The sequence below is a fragment of the Nicotiana tomentosiformis genome, chromosome 8 (assembly GCF_000390325.3).
Source record: "Nicotiana tomentosiformis chromosome 8, ASM39032v3, whole genome shotgun sequence".
Classification (NCBI taxonomy): Eukaryota; Viridiplantae; Streptophyta; class Magnoliopsida; order Solanales; family Solanaceae; genus Nicotiana; species Nicotiana tomentosiformis.
In genome coordinates this window covers 31,692,957-31,710,088 of record NC_090819.1, presented here as the reverse complement: position 1 = coordinate 31,710,088, position 17,132 = coordinate 31,692,957, and the positions used below count along the sequence as shown (strand labels likewise).

Here is a 17,132-nt window from a genome sequence, read left to right as displayed (position 1 = left end):
TATTCTTGTGCAAGTGTTCTATCACGACTCAAGTCAACAAGTAAGAGTGGAGACAACGCAGGGCATACAGGAAACAACACAACAAAATGATAAATGTATAACTCACACAAGGTAGGCATACCACTATACAAATATCATCAATAATAATGCCCCCAGGACATCACAAGTCGTCACAAATTATCCATGAGATAGCCTACCTTGTCTCGCCACGTGCGCAATAATAAAGTAAATGCCCTCTTTGTCTCGCAACACGCGCATAACAATATTATTCCCGCCTTGCCTCGCCACATGCGCAAAGCCACATATATATCCCTCCTTGTCACACCGCATGTTCAAATATCAATAATAACAATATCACGGACAACTGGCGTGCGAATACCCCAACAATCTTCTCAACAATACCACGTGTGTCGAAAACATAGCAACACGATATAATGACTTTCACCACATTTGCCCATATGCTACAACATTTGTCCAAAACAATTCCAATACCACACCACGCATAGCCCTCGGCTCAACAACACTGAGTACAATAAAAACAATAACAATAACACGAAAGTACGGGAAGTAAATCAACACCAGAATTACTGAACACAAAGAAACGGAAGAACGAGCTCACAAAGAAAGGCACAACAAATAATAATGGTTTCAACAAGAATAACTCAACAAGGGGAGTGATAATGTGTAACGACGATATCCAAAAAGAGTAACTAAATAATTGAAGGGATGACATGTAACAATGTTTCCAACTAAGCACAACTCAACGATAAGAGAGATAGCAGGTAGCAATGATTCCAAATAAGGATAAGTCAACAATGGAAGGAATGACAAAAACTTCAACCAAGGTCAAGCAATTACGAAAGGAGACAGTATGGCAATAAAAGAGGCAACAACGTCAACTGAGGCACATAAGAGTTTATTTGGCAATAAGGGTAGAACGTGAATCAATCAACACCAAACAATAGGAAGTAAGGGTGGATTTAGCAAATGGAGGATTTAACATGATAAGACAACTTAATTTTAATGAACATAAGAACCTAAGGATTTAATGAGGTCAAATTTCCACAAATAAGCCCGAGTGCATACTCGTCACCTCGCGTACACAGCCTTCACTTGACACAAATAGCATAAACGACTCATATCCTAAGGAGTAGTTCCCCCACATAAAGTTAGGCAAGATACTTACCTCAAAGAAGCTAAACCGATACTCTAAAATGACCTTTTCGTTTGAAATAACCTTTGTGCCGCTCAAATCTAGCCAAAATAACTTAATATCATAAATAAAAACCATAGGAGACAATTCTGATCTTAGTAATTTCGTTAACAAGATGTTCTCAAGAGTCCTACTTGAAAGGTTAGTTGGCTTACTTCCTAACCTAATTTCTGATGAACAAGCGGGGTTTGTTAAAGGTAGGATCATTGTTGAAAATGTCTTGCTAACTCAAGAGATAAGTAATGACATAAGGTTAAGAACAAAAGTTGGGCCTAATGTGGTAATAAAGTTGGACATGACTAAGGCGTTTGATAGATTATCTTGGCTATTTTTGACTAAGGTATTAAGGAAGATAGGTTTCAATGAGAGATTTTTTGGCTTGGTGTATGGTATTATATCCAACAATTGGTATTCAGTTCTTGTGAATGGACAACCTTATAGTTTTTTCAAGTCGACGAGAGGCGTCAAGCAAGGTGATCCTTTTCACCCACACTATTTATACTTGTTGCTGAAGCTCTCTCAAGGGGTCTAAATGGTCTATATATGAACCTATATTTTGGTGGGTTTGGTTTGCCTAAATGGAGTCCTAAGTTCAATCATCTTGCATATGCCGATGATGCTATCATTTTTTCTTCTTCAGATGCAATTTCACTTCAATTGATTATGGAAGTGTTAAGTGCATATGAGGTTACATCTGGACAACTGTTCAATAAGTCTAAATCTGCCGTGTATTTGCATCATTCAGTTGAGGAAGAAGTGGTTGCTAAGATACAACGGATTACAGGGATTGGGAAGAAATAGTTTCCATTTACTTATTTGTGATGTCCTATTTTCTATACTAGAAGGAAGATGAATCACTATGAGGGGCTTAGTACTAAAATTCTAAATATGTTACAATCATGAAAAGGCAAATTATTGTCAATAGGAGGAAGGGAAATATTGATCTCTCACGTCCTTCAAAGTATGGCTATTCATTTCCTCTCGGCAGTAAACCCTCAGAGGTATGTCATCAACAAACTCCATAAATTACTTGGTAGATTTTTTTGGAGTAACTCAGTCGATGGGAGAAAGAGACATAGGGAATCATGGGATACTCTATGCTTACCATAGGAAGAAGGTGGAGTAGGATTTAGATCTTTGCATGATATATCCAAAGCTTTGTTTTGCAAACTTTAGTGGAATTTTAGAACAAAACCTACTGTGTGGAGTTCATTCATGAGCCAAAAATAATATAAGAAGTTGAATGCAATGGTGGTGCCTTGGAGACATGATTCACATGTATGGAGGAAGATGCCTGAATGTAGGGATCTCATTGAGCATCAAATTAGATGGAACATCAAGATGGGATCATGTTTGTGTTGGTTCGAAACCTTCTCGGGCTTGGGTGCATTATATTTCATCACACCTCCAGATTTTTATTGCAATGAGACCATCCAAAATGTAGGAGATGTAGTACTGGATGAGGGTTGGAATGATGTAAAAATCATAGAAATACTGCTGAAGATTTGGCCTCCCATATCATTAACAATATAAGTCCCCCAAGATTTCCAGATATACTAGATCAACCATACTGGATGCTAGAAACAAAGGGTGCCTTTAGTGTGAAATCAACATGGGAATTTTTTAGGAGAAGGAATGATTCATTTCATGCCTACAACATGATTTGGGTAAAGGGATTGCCTTCCAAAATATCATTCTTCATGTGGAATGTATGGAAGAACAAATTGCCGCTAGATGACTTTACGCGAAGTTTGGGATATCTAATGGCTTCTAGATGTTGGTGTTGTGCGATACCGGAGGAAGAAAGTGTCCACCACAGTTTCATGAAGTCATCTGCTGCTCAAAAGGTATGGTCTTATTTCCTTTCACATGCAAGAATACCCATAGAAGGCCTATTTCTACATCAAGCAATTGTCAAGTGTTGGACTGCCAAAGTGATCCCTAGACTAAGACCTATCATGCAAGCTGTCCCATCAATCATTGTGTGGGAGTTGTGAAAGAGAAGAAATGGTTATAAACATGATGAACCAGTAACTATCAGTAGGGTCATTTACCAGGTATCGACTACTCTCCAGTCACTCGTCAAAGTAAGGAAACGAAGCCTTCAAAATGTACCTCATAAGTGGCCAAACTTGCTGAATTGTATGGAGAATTATTTGCCAAAGTTGAAGGTTACAAAGGTCATTTGGGAGCTCCCTAGTCCTGGCTGGATCAAGGTGAACACTGATGGAGCTTCAAGGGGTAATCCAGGGAGGAGTTCAATTGAATATGTGCTAAGAAATGAAGAAGGGGATGTAGTGTATGCTTGTGGCAAGGAGATCAATGAAGGCACCAACACAGAAGCTGAAGCAACTGCCATACTTGAAGCGTTCACGTACTGCCTAGACCATCACTATTATCTAATCATATTACATACATATTCCATGTTACTCAAAAACGTCTTGGATGGGATTTGGATTGTCCCATGGAATGTGGCTGTGTTTGTGGAGGAAATTAAAGTCCTAATGACTAGATGCAATATTAGCGTGGCTCATACTTTAAGGGAAGGGATTAAGTTGGCGGATCACTTGGCAAACTATACTTTGGATGTAGGCTCTATAAAATGTGATGGATTTGAGCAGCTGGATATTCAAAGTAGACGGATTGTTAATAATGATAAATCACAATGCCCATATCTGCGTGTGAAGGTTGGAAGGAGTTAGGAATAGAAAGGGAGATAAAGGAAAAGGGGATGAGAAAGAAGGGTGGAAGTAGAGTTCCCCACCATACTCAAGTCCTAAGGGAAGAGAGTAAAGTGAATTTTACGCCTAACAATGTTTTTTGTTTTGCAGGGAAAGTTACAGTACGTATACATCATGATGTGATGCAACTTCTATGGGTGGTATTAGCACTTTGCTGATGAGCACAAGCATGCAACAATGGAATGATGTGAGAAAACAATGGGAGGAGTGTGCAAAAAATGAATGTCCAGTTCCTTCTGTTGTGCGCCTGTACACTAAGATGCAAAAAATCACGCTACCCTTATCAAGAAATGCAGCATTCAAAAGAAATATTCTAAAACCACAATATATCAATGCTAATATCACAAGGTTTCCTTCTCAAATACTACAAAATATGAGGATGGCTCAAACCAAGCGATAAGTTGAACATAGCATAGGGACAAGGAAGTACGAGAATACCTTAATGCATCCAGGTACGCTTATATGCAAAAGTGATTGTAACGAAATGTTTGGAAGCTGGTATGGAAAATCAGAATTGCAAGATGAAGCATGGGCAGTGGCATGTACAAATAAGTGTTATTTGACTCTACATCTGCAACACTCCTTCTTCAACTGCACCAGCAGAACATCAGTAGTACTGTTTTTGCAAATTAACTACTGCTGGTGCGATTTAGATCCTTACAGTTACTGGGAATGCTTGGGTTGTCATTACACATATTATTTCCATTGCGCCTGGTACAGTACTGCTGCTACAACAACACCATTTTGGTTTTCCTTTATCTTAACGCTCAACTGTGGTCTACTATAGATGGCTAAGCAGAACAACTTAGTCCAGTTCAACGACTGTCTGGAGATGAGTTATTTACCAGTCGTAGTATCATTCTACAATGCTCATTCTAGCAAAGAAATATCAAAGGCTTTTGTTCAGTATCAACTATAGTGCTGAAATTCTACAGACACAAAGTGAAGATGTCCGAAATGCTTTGTTGTTCATTGTCAGCGGCAACAATTGGACATTTCAAATTAGCAGCTAAGTACTTTTCATCTACAATTATGCTATTTATCATGGGCTCATTTCCTTATGCTCGCCAGTGGCACCGAATTTCCCGTGCGGTGCCTACAGTTCCCATCGCTGTAGGCCAGCCTATCTCCTTTCCCAGGTTTTCAAGCACGATCCTGTGCCTATTGGTAGAGCTCGCCCATGAGGCTCGCCTCAGCTGTGCCGCCCGTAAGATGTCTAGGCACTTGGCCATAGACATGTCATGGCGCTTCTCGTCTTAGGATCATAATCCATGCGCGCCTTGGGGGTTGGCTTAGGACAAGTCTTGTCCCTCGCCTAAGATTGAGCATCACTCTCGCATGCACAGCCCAATCCTCAAGCTTGACATTCGCCTCGTGCATCCGCACTCGGCTTGCGCCTGGCCCGAGTAAGGAAACCTTTAGTCCTTGGCCATTGTCATGTACGTCTTTCGGGCCATGCCCATGCATAGCCCTCGCGACACACTTTCATCTTGAATAGTGCAGTGTCGCCCCACAACTGCACGTTTAGGCCAACAGACTCTTGCTCGCATAGTTGAACCCAAGCAATGCTCACAAGTCGACATATGATGCCCCTAAGATAGGTGCATCAAGTATCCAATCGGCATGGAGGTCTTTGTCCAACATTTCGGCAGCCCGCGGGGCATAGTCGTCCCACATATCAACCTCCAGCGCCTGTTTGGTGCCCAATGCTTGCCCAAAGGCATTCCGTCATCCATAGAGTTCCCTAACTCGTATGGATACCTAGGATACTCCTTTGAGTCATCCAGGCAGGCCCTTGAGGTTCCCTCAAGGTAGCTCATTCAATGCAGCTTGGTGGCAACACGTGTGAGGGAGGAAGGTCGGAGCATTCATCACCTATACCCCCTTATATATGCTTAAAATTAAAAAGTCCAAGTTACCTGAGTAGACAGGTCTATGTCAGACAATCAGAACCCCAAAGTGCGGGTTGTGACATCCTCCTACACTCATTCTGTCATGGCCTACGACATCCTAAAGTCTACCCCCTCAGGTATGTACTTCGCGGCTCCCTTGGCCCTGTGGGTTGGACTTCCTCGAAGTCCTTTCTCAAAAGGCATCATGCCCCATCCATTTCTCCCCCAAGTATCTTCCAAGTGTGCCTCTGAACTTCACCTCCTTTCGGTGTTCACTTGGAAAGTGCCTCCGCACTTGCACCCTCTGGTGTCTAACTTTTTAGTTGACCCATACTAGTCAACTACACCATGACCCTCACGGACTTCATGTCCATCTGAAGCTTTTCCTTCAATGGTAAGCACATCAACGTGCTCTTTGGCGTGGCTCTAGTAGCTCAATTGCTCACATAGCCTTATAACACCCTCCAGCATAGCTCCCGTAGTCTTTCGCTCCCGTAGCTTTTCCCTGCCCTTAGTACCTTTGAAGATGTGTTTGCTTCAGAACTCACAACTTGGCCCTTATGCCTCTTGCATAGGCGGGATCCTCCCACACTCAATGTGGAGGATACTTCTTAGCGCTGTCGTCCCACTTGGCATTCAGCCAGCTATTGGGACGACTCTTGGTGAGTACTACATTCTCAAAGTCATAGCATCGCTGTATTCCCGAACAAAGCTCTTTGTTTTCCAACTGTCACATCCTCAGCAAGTACCCAATGCTCCCGGTAGTACATCAATACTCTCCCTATAGTCAGGTACTCACTTGGTCCTGCTAGCACGGCTTCCCGGTCCGGTTGTTCCTCTCACTTGGACTATCAATGGTCCCCGATCATTCGGCGTACCTCTTTCCAGAATGATGACATCTTCCAACCTGGAAATCCGCCCAATTCTGAAGCTTTGCTATTTCCTCAAATTCGTATCCTCACCTTGGCAATTCCCTCAGGCAATCCAAAAGTCTATCCCGTAGGAAAGACACTCAAATGATGCATTGCATGCATCCTTTGCAAGATCTTCGCTATGATCATGCCGAATGTTTATAGTCCATGGCTCCCACTCTTTGCAATATGGTTGCACGACCTGGAAAACATAGCCTTCTCTTGACCATCCGACTCATCGGCATATCACCTCATTCAATAGAAACCTAGACTTTCGAAAGAAAATGGAATCGCCTATTTCTTTCTTCGACCAGAGGTATCGGGTTCTCGATCTCTGGTGGCATGTGAACATCAATCTCTGCTTTGACATGATCTCTGTACTGACATCCAATATGCACTCGACATCTCCACCATTTTGCCTTGACATTGTGTCATGGCATAGTATGGCCTTAATCAACTCTAATACCACGTGTCACGGACCCGTTTCCTTACACTCGCCAGCAGCACCGAATTGGCCGTGCGGCACCTGCAGTTTCCCGTGCTGCAGGCCAGCTTATCTCCTTTCCTAAATTTTCAAGCACGATCCTATGCCTGTTGGTGGAGCTCGCCCATGAGGCTCACCCCAATTGTGCCTCCCATAAAATGTCTAGGCACTTGGCCCTAGACATGTCGTGGCACTTCTCGTCTTAGGATCATTGTCCATGCGCGCCCTGGGGGTTGGCTTAGGACAAGTCTTGTCCCTTTCCTAAGACTGAGCATCACTCTCGCGTGCACATCCCAATCCTCAAGCTTGACACTCGCCTTGTGCATCCGCACCCGGCTTGCGCCTCGCCCGAGTAAGACAACCTTTAGTCCTTGGCCATTGTCATGTGCGTCTTTCTGGCCGTGCCCATACATAGCCTTCGCGACACACTTCCATCCCGAATAGTGCAATGTCGCCCCACAACTGCATGTTTAGGCCAACGGACCCTCGCTCTCATGGTTGAACCCAAGCCATGCTCATAAGTCGACACATGATGCCCCTAAGATACGTGCATCAAGTATCCAATTGGCATGGAGGTCTTTGTCCAACATTTTGGCAGCCCGTGGGGCATAGCCGTCCCACATATCAACCTCTAGCGCCTGTTTGGTGCCCAATGCTAGCTCGAAGGCATTGCGCGGTCCATAGAGTTCCCTAACTCGTATGGATACCTAGGACACTCCCTTGAGTCATCCAGGCAGGCCCTTGAGTTTGGCTTCAAGGTAGCTCATTCAATACGGCTTGGTGGCAGAACATGTGGGGGAGGCAGGTCGGAGCTTTCATCACCTATACCCCCCTTATATATACTTAAAATTAAAAAGCTCAAGTTACCTGAATAGACAGGCCTGCGTCAAACAATCGGAAGAGCCTTTTCTCATCAGTTGTTGGTCGAAGTCAGAACCCCAAAGTGCGGGTTGTGATATACTGCTACATTGTATTATGTAGGAATAGCCATTGGCTTTCTTTGTTTGATTGTTTTTCTTTTACATGAACAGTGTGTAACTTTTTCCCAGTTTGGGACTTATTATATACATATCAGCTACTTGGTGAATAACCTAGTAGTATATTTGCTTAAAAAAGATAAAAAAGCTTCGATCTTGAAAGAGAAATAAAAATTCAAATAAAAAAGTCAATCCCGGGCTCTCACCTCGGAACCCGACAAAATTCACAAAATTCGAACACCCATTCCGATACGTGTCCAACCATACCAAAACTATCCAATTCCAACATCAAATCTTCCTTCAAATCCTCATTTTAAATTTTTGACAGTTTTTACAATAATCCCCATTCTCTCATTCAATTCACTAAGTTAATGATAAAAATAATGATGAAATCATGAAATATATTCCATACTGGATAAAGAACACTTACCCCAATGAATTCCCTGAAAATATCTCGAAACATCGCCACAAACTGATCTATCTAGGTCTAAAAATGGATAATGAAATCAAACCCTCGAGCTTGGCCTTTTCTGCCCAGCGATTTCACTTTTGCAAACAAAGAAGTGCATCTTCTCTCTTGTACCTGCGACGACAGCCTACTAGTCCAAACTTTGCATCTGCACAAGGAAGGTCGCACCTGCGACACTGAAGAAGTGAGACAAAACTGCAGAAGCAGACAGTCACCCTAAGCCACAAACTCGCATCTGCAACAGACACACCGCAGATGCGGCCACGCACCTGCGTTCACCAACCCACAGGAGTGGAACTCCTGATCACGCAAGAACTTGGATAAGTGACCATAATTTGCAGAAGCGGATCCACACATGCGCTCCAAAAATGTGCAGATGCGACGCACCAGAACCAGACTTGCCAAATCATGGGAACCAATCCGAAACTCGTCCGAAACACACCTGGGGCCCCGGCACCCCGTACGAACATACCGACCAGTACCATAACATAACAAGGACCTGCTTGAGGCCTCAAGACATATCAAACAACATCAAAACTATGAATCGTGCCTCCAATCAAACTTAGTGAACTTATGAACTTTCAACTTCTACAACTCGCGCCGAAACATATCAAATCAACCCGGAATGACAACAAATTTTGCATGCGAGTTCCAAATGAAACAACTAAGCTATACCAACTCTCGAAATCAAAATCTGAACCCGATATCAACAAAGTCAACTATCGGTCAAATCTCCCAACCTTCCAAAACTTTAACTTTTCCAATTTCTTTCCAAAAATGCGTCAAATCAATCTATGGACCTCCAAATCCAAATCCGGCCAAAATCCTAAGTCCAAAATCACCATACGGAGCTATTGAAATCATCAAAATACCATTTCGAAGTCGTCTACACAAAAGTTAAACTCCGGACAACTCTTTTTACTTAAGCCTTTAAAATAAGAATCATTCTTCCAAATTGATCTCGACTCATCCGAAAATCAAACCCGGCCACACACGCAAGTCATAATACTTAATATAAAGCTGCTCGAGACCATAAAACACTGAACAGAATGCTAATTCTCAAAATGACTGGTCTGGTCGTTACATTCTCCCCCTCTTCAACGAACGTTCGACCTGGAACGTGCCATGAACCGTGTCGAAGCCACGAAATCACTGAATGAACTCACCATACATAGACTCGCGGGTGATCACACGTCACCCCAACCCACATTGGCCTGACAACACCATCTCAACTAAAGATTTCTCCTCCAACCCACACTAATAAGCCTTATAACAAACTTTTCACTATCCAATAATTTCCCAAAGATCTGATTCCCACATTAACACACGATATCAGCCTTAACCAGCTGCAACAACTCATGCCTACAACAACTCTGGCCACCACAGCTGTCCATAATCAAATCCAGCACCGCCAATTAAGCTCATATTAGCTAGAGCCCTATTCTAAACCTTCATAACACAGACAACGATGCAAGAAACATAAAGATGCCATGACTATTCACTCAAATAAACAAGTCACATCCAATGCCACCTGGTCACACACCTTGCAAGCTAAAACTCAAAAAGCATAACACGAATATGACTAAATATGCAAAGAAAAACACATGAGACAACTATCAAACAATCCCGACAGACACCACTCCCTATCAGTATCTGACGAGCTCGAAACACACACCTAAATTATTCTCGCTAATCAAATATAGTTTAGTAAAATTATCGTCTCCACAAGGATTGAATTTAAACAGTATTCTCATTGTTTCTAGCTTGGTTGCTATCCAAGATGATCAACAATTGAGATTTATATGATTTCTAACTAAAATTAAGGAAGAATCTAAAGCTATTGACTAATGACAATCGCCACAAGGAACAAGCAAAGAAGGTTATCAATGAGAGAAGATAGAGTTTTGATAGGATAAGTGCAAGACAATTGTTTGGGATCTAACTCTAGGTAATTCACTTATAATGTTTAAGTGAGTCTCTTGAATTCACTCAATTATTAGCTCAAACGTTCAGCAAAAACTCCTCTCTCGATTAAGTCTTAATCTCACGAGATGAACCAATTTAAGCACATGAAGATATACAAGAATGCGTAGTGGATTGGTCTTTAGGAAAACCACTTTCGATTATTCTCCTAACTAGGTTTAATCGATGATTCAACTAGCCTCTTTCGATTACTTAGAAGAATCTATGAACTCAACCAACAATATAATGCAAGGATATCACACATTATGCCTCTCTCGATTATATGAACTAGTGAATATAGATACAACAATTAAATCATCCAAAATGATCCAATACATAAAACTATAGTTATAATCCACAAACAATCATCAGTACACCAAATCCATCAAACCCTAAATGGAACTACTCCATATATATGGAGCAATTCATCACAAATAAAATTAAAGTATAGGATAACATAAATTCATTCCAAAACACACAATAAGTGCAAAACACTCCCAATTAAAGCTCAAAACAATTAAAGTGCAGTGAATAAGAGTGCAATACGCGACTAAAATTTGGGATTATAGCCTACCATCAGTGCCCCACACTTAAACCATTGCTCGTTCTCGAGCAATCAAACTGCAATTCACAAAGACACGATCTTTTTCAACAACTCTCATAACTCGTCACACCAAGGATATTTAAAACAAACTAAGTACAATACCGTAACATCTTAGCCTCAAAATTTGTCTCAAAAGCACCACGCATTATTTATAACCCGCTCACTTACTCTAACATAGAGGTAAATGACATTACCTTTCCTTCACGAATCAAGTTCCCTCACACAACAATAGAGAGTAGTTCCACACACAATAAAAGTTTAGAACAATTTGGAACTCAAGATAGAAAGAATTTGCTCACTCTCAGAAACAACATTCATATGCCACAAAAGACGTACCATAGGCTTGCCCGTAGTGTACTACTCTACTAATTGAGCTCATTCAGTCAAGGATCAAGTAGGACTTTATTTGGTTGTAATGTAGGCTACAGGATGGGTAGGATATATTTAGATATAAGAGTGACTACACCTCCCTAAGAACTTTAATATATACAATTAACCATTCAAAACCCCACACTTATGTCAAACCATAACTCCACATTCATATCAATATACATTAACTCCCTACTTCTTTAAGCACAATTACATCAAGAGTTACTACTATCATAGAATATTTTGCACAACAATACAACATTGTTTTCTTTTCTCTATCAATTCAAGAAGCTCTTACTTTTTCAATACAGTGTACCTTTCTCCTTATTTCATTAGTTCCACTCAAAAGCCAAACCATCCACCACACACTTCAACTTTTACAAAGTTCATAACAAATTTAAGTGCTCACGAGAGGTACAAGGTTCAAATAGATGGTCAATTCGAACAAATAGGTAAGTCTTGTAATATGGTTGCCAAAGAAACAAGATTACAGGCTCAAAAGGGTTAAATACGATGCATAACAATTAGGTGGGTAAACGCATATAACTGGCTCAACAAAGAAATGCCTAAATCACTTCCAAGACTGAATACTACTACTATTTCGCTTTGCAAATACACGGGACAAGTTCTGGACATCAAATGCAATGCACAGAATAACACAAAACCTCACACACACATGGCACATAACTCACTCAAGATGATATTTTCAAGATACTCTAGTCAAAATAGTTAAGCAAAGTTAAGATCATACAATTTAAGGACATATACAAGAGTAAAGAACTGAGCCTAAGTGTCACAACTAAAGCACTCACTATTCTCAACGTATAAGAAAGTTAAGAGATATTGCCTTCAATTCAAAGCACCGCACATGGTTTCCCACTCCTCAAAAAAACTAACTACACCTAGTTCAAACAAAACCCTTGGAAAAGAACCGCAGCTCAAAGAAAAACCAATGGGGAATTAATACACTACCTAATAAAAGAAAATATTTTTGTCTTTTTCTTTCGACTTTAATCCCTCAAGAAACCTGTTGCATGATATCCATCGTCGGAAAAAATCAAAAATTTTAAAATTTTTGTGTTTTTCTTTTCAATTTTGTTTTCTATCTCTAACTACTACAACTAACAAAAAGAAAACTAAAACTAATATACATACATACAAATATCCCCCATCACATACTTAAAGTTGTGGCATGTCCCTTTGACAAACAATTAAAATGCATAAGGTAAAGAAAACTTTCCTGAATATCTAGTCGGGGTCTAAGTCGAAGTCGGGCTCCATTCCTCACGCCCGAACTAATGGACACATCCATGCAGACAGTTTCTTCTTAGCCCTTTTGGGGTTCACCCCATACTTATCATTCTCGCTCAGTGCAGCCTTCTCTTTTGAACCCTTCACTTTCTACTCAACACTTACAATTGGTTTTTCTTTTTGCACCCCTTTTCTACATCCATCTTAAACGTCACAGTCTCCTCACCCACTCTAAGCATAACCTTTCTCTTGTGTATATCCGATATAGCTCTACCTGTTGCCAAGAATTATCTTCCTGGGTTGAGGTGGACCTCCTTGTTCTCCTCCATATTCACCAATATAAAATCTATAGGAAATAGGAACTTATCCACCTGAACTAACACATCTTCCACTATCCCCTCGGGTGTTATAATCGTTTGGTCTACCAGCTGAAAAGATATTGGCACCGGCCTTATCTCTCCAATCTTCTTCTCCAGTTACTTGTAAATAGATAGAGGCATTAAGTACTTGTCAAAATTTATAGTTTCGAATGAGCAAGGTATAGTAAAACAGTCTGGATCTCCGCACTTTTGTGGGAGTTTATTTTGCAATATCGCGCTGTAATGCTCTGTGAGCTTCACCACTGAGGTCTCCCCGATTTTCCTCTTCTTTGTAAGGATCTTCTTCAAGAATTTGACAGTAGCAGGCATTTGTGAGAGCACTTTTGTGAATGGTAAGTTTACATGAACCTGTTTTAGCATATCTAGAAATCTCTGAAATTGCTTCTACAGCTTTTTCTGTATGGCTTTTGGGGGAAAGGTAGCGCCGGCATATGCTTGCTCTCCTCATGTTCCTTCCTTCTCAATTTTTCTTCCTTCATCTTCTTCTTCTAAGTTTTCATCAGTCATTTCTTCTTCTTCTTATCAACATCATTCTTCAGCTGCTCCTCACTTTCGTTTTCAAGTATCACATCTTCTTGGATTGGGGTGGGATCTCTCAACACTTGCCCACTTCTCAAGGTTACAACATTCACTGTTTCTTTGGGATTCTTTTCAGTATCAGTGGGGAGAGTGCCTGGAAGCCTCTCAGATAATATTATTGCAATTTGTCCCGCTTGCTTCTCCAAATTCCGAATTGCTGCCCCTTGTATTTCAAATCTTTCATTAGTTTTCACAATGAAGGCCTTCATGAGATCTTCTAAACCAGGTTGATTGGGCTGTCGAGGCTCAAACTGCTGCCTCAGCTGATTTATAAAATCAGGAGCTCCTTGTCTCTGAAATCTGGGTTTGTTTTGTTGCCACGCATTCAGAGTACCCCAGGTGAACTCCATGAAAAATCGGGGTGCTTATGACCCATTGCATTAAAGTTGTAATTTCCCACCGCATTCACTTCCTCAGTTGTGGCTTGACACTCATGAGTATGGGGTCCTCTTCCACATATATCACAAGTTGCATGCGTCTCATTTTGTATTGTAGCCAAGGTTAGCTTCCTTATTTCTTTAGCCATAGCATCAAGGTGTACCTACAAAGATGTATTAGCATCAACCTAGTGAACACCAGTTGATCTTCTTCTTTCAGCACTCTCAGAGGTCAATTGATCTGTATCTTCAAATAACTCATCAAGAATTGTAATTATCTCCTCTGGATTCTTTTTCATCAACGGGCCTCCTGCTGCATTGCTCAATGTTCTACGCGAGGCCGGTGTCAATCCATCCCAAATGTCTTGGAGTTGCATCTAGAGTTCAATTCCGCTATGTTGACACTTTCGAATAAGCTCCTTAAACCTCTCCCATGCTTCAAAAATAATTTCTGTATCTTTCTAGCAGAAGTTATGAATTTCTCTTCTAAACTTTCCCGTTTTTGCTAAGGAGAAATATTTATCAAAGAATATTTTGGTCATCTCCTCCCATATTCTGATCGATCCCGTGGGCAAGCTTCAAAGCCACTGCTTTGCATCATCTTTGAATGTGAAGGGTAAAGCCCTTAAGTACACTGCATCTTGTCATATACCATTGCAATGAAAGGTGTTCATAACCTCCTCGAAGTCCATTAGATGTGGTTTTAGATCTTCGTTCATCTTCCCTCTGAAGACACAACAATTCTGAAGCGCTTGAAGCAACCCTTGCTTCAACTCAAAGTTGCTTGCTACAATTGGAGGTGGCCTCACACTTGATAATCCTTGGTTGTATACCGGTCTAGCATAATCACCCAGTGATCTCCCAGGCATGGGAGCTATATTTCCGAACTGGTCTGCAGCCAAGGGTTGATTCTGAGCAATTCTTCGACCCCTCTCTTATTCATAGATAATCAGTGCATCTCTAATAGCTGCTTCCTCAGCATCCCATGCGTGCCACTTTTCTTGTTGGGATGCCTCTCTTGCAGCCAAATCTACATTATCATCACCGTTTCCAGCAATAGTTTCTTTGGTTGAGGATTGCCCAACCTTTTCTAACGTCCCGGTGAGGTTTCTTTCCTTCCTCAGTTGTCGCAGTTATTTTTTATCTTTGGCTCGTATGGTAGCACTTCTTTCGCAGAAGCTCGAGTCATGCACCAACCTTAACCTTTAACCTACGTACAGTCAAAGAACACCAATTGTAAAAAGAGAATTAATATCTGAATTAGCACTACAAACTATTTCAAAAATCCTAAACCCTAAATCCTAAACCCATACCTAGCCGAAAAATTCTCTCTACATAGGAGACACACATGAACAGTGGTTACGAGGGTAAAACATGGTCACGACTCCAACGTCTAGTTGTGAAAAACCACCGGACCAGTCCCAAAAACTGCGCACCAGTATCGCACACAAATAACTAGTAGGCGTCCTTACCATTTCTTCCCAACTATTACAGAACTTGGTGGAAGTGTCAAGTTACCAACAAATCGCCTAGACAACAATGAAAATAATCTTAACTATCCTACATTAAATCAACTGAATCCAAGCAATGGAGATTGTTCACCACCTCAAATACCATCGGCCCACCAATTTTCAGCCAATATAGCGATTGGGAGCTTCGTCTCCGACCATAATATCAATGCTGAGGAAACCAATAGGTCGCACATAGGGATACAGCTGTCCAAAATGCTCAACAACAATGTCAAACGACTCCAATTGATCTGGACATATATCCCAGTCCCTCAAACAACAACTACAATGAGGCAGTAGTCACAAGTTTCCAAAATCAGATTGATGCAAATTCTAATACACCTTATGCTCGACGAAATGCCAAGGTCAGTTTTGATATCAATTTTAATGAACAAATGAATGGTTGTGCTTCACAAAGTCATATTGAGATTACTCGTCATGAGAAGTTACAAGAATATTAAACAAATGAGGGTGCTCAAGGGCAGTCACCTACATCCATAGCAACGGGGCAGAAAAATGTTGATCCCGTGATTCAATATGGGGTAATCCAAGGTGAACTTATTGCGCCACAAGTTGACAATGTTATTAACACAACACTGGTTCATAAGGTAATAGAGCAAGCAGGGCCATAAAATGCCAAAAATGGGATACTCGTATCCAAAACTACCCATCAGCAACTCAATAATTTCCCTTTCATTCCCATAAAAAACCAGCCTAAGATCTCTGCCAATTTTGATCGACCTGCCAGAAGAACTAATCAAACAAGCCAATCACCACAAATTCCTACTTCTAACACATTATACAATCTAGTTAACATCAAACCAAAGCTTCCCGCAAGAACCAAAGAACAACTCCAAAAACTCACAAACACAAATGAACCCCCCCCCCCCATATACAGTCACCCACTCTTATGCTACAAAGATCAGGGCCAGGTTTGAAGTTGAGAGAAATCCTATTAATTTTACTCCACCCAAGTTAACAACCAAACAGGGTAGGCCTGCAGTTATTTTTACAAGAGAGAATTATATAGGCACTATGGCAACAAGATGTAAGAACATTGTGGTTGGGAAATTTTCTAGAACTATGCCTTGAACGGAAGTAATTAGAAGAAGCTTCGTGACAAACAAAACTCAGGGATGGAGTTGCGATTGCTCACTTCAATTCTAAGACTGTCTACATTGATCTAGACAATAAATATGATCATACAATAGTGTGGAATAAACAATTCATGTACATTCAAGGCCAAATGATAAAACTTGAATCTTGGACACCTCTCTTCAATCCTAATGAAGATTCTCCGATAGTACCGGTTTGGATTATCATCCCTGAATTTTCTTGGCACCTTTACTACATGGAAATCCTCAAACCATTACTATCTTATGTGAGAAAAGTATTATTCCTTTATCTAGCTTCAT

At 41.0% G+C, this 17,132-nt stretch overlaps 1 non-coding gene across 1 annotated transcript; it reads left to right on the top strand.

Moving 5' to 3' along the window:
- The first annotated feature begins 14,596 nt into the window (after window positions 1-14,596).
- LOC117274025 (small nucleolar RNA R71) lies at window positions 14,597-14,703 on the top strand. Its single transcript, XR_004504086.1, has one exon. It is a non-coding gene; the product is annotated as a small nucleolar RNA R71 (small nucleolar RNA).
- The last annotated feature ends 2,429 nt before the right edge of the window (window positions 14,704-17,132 follow it).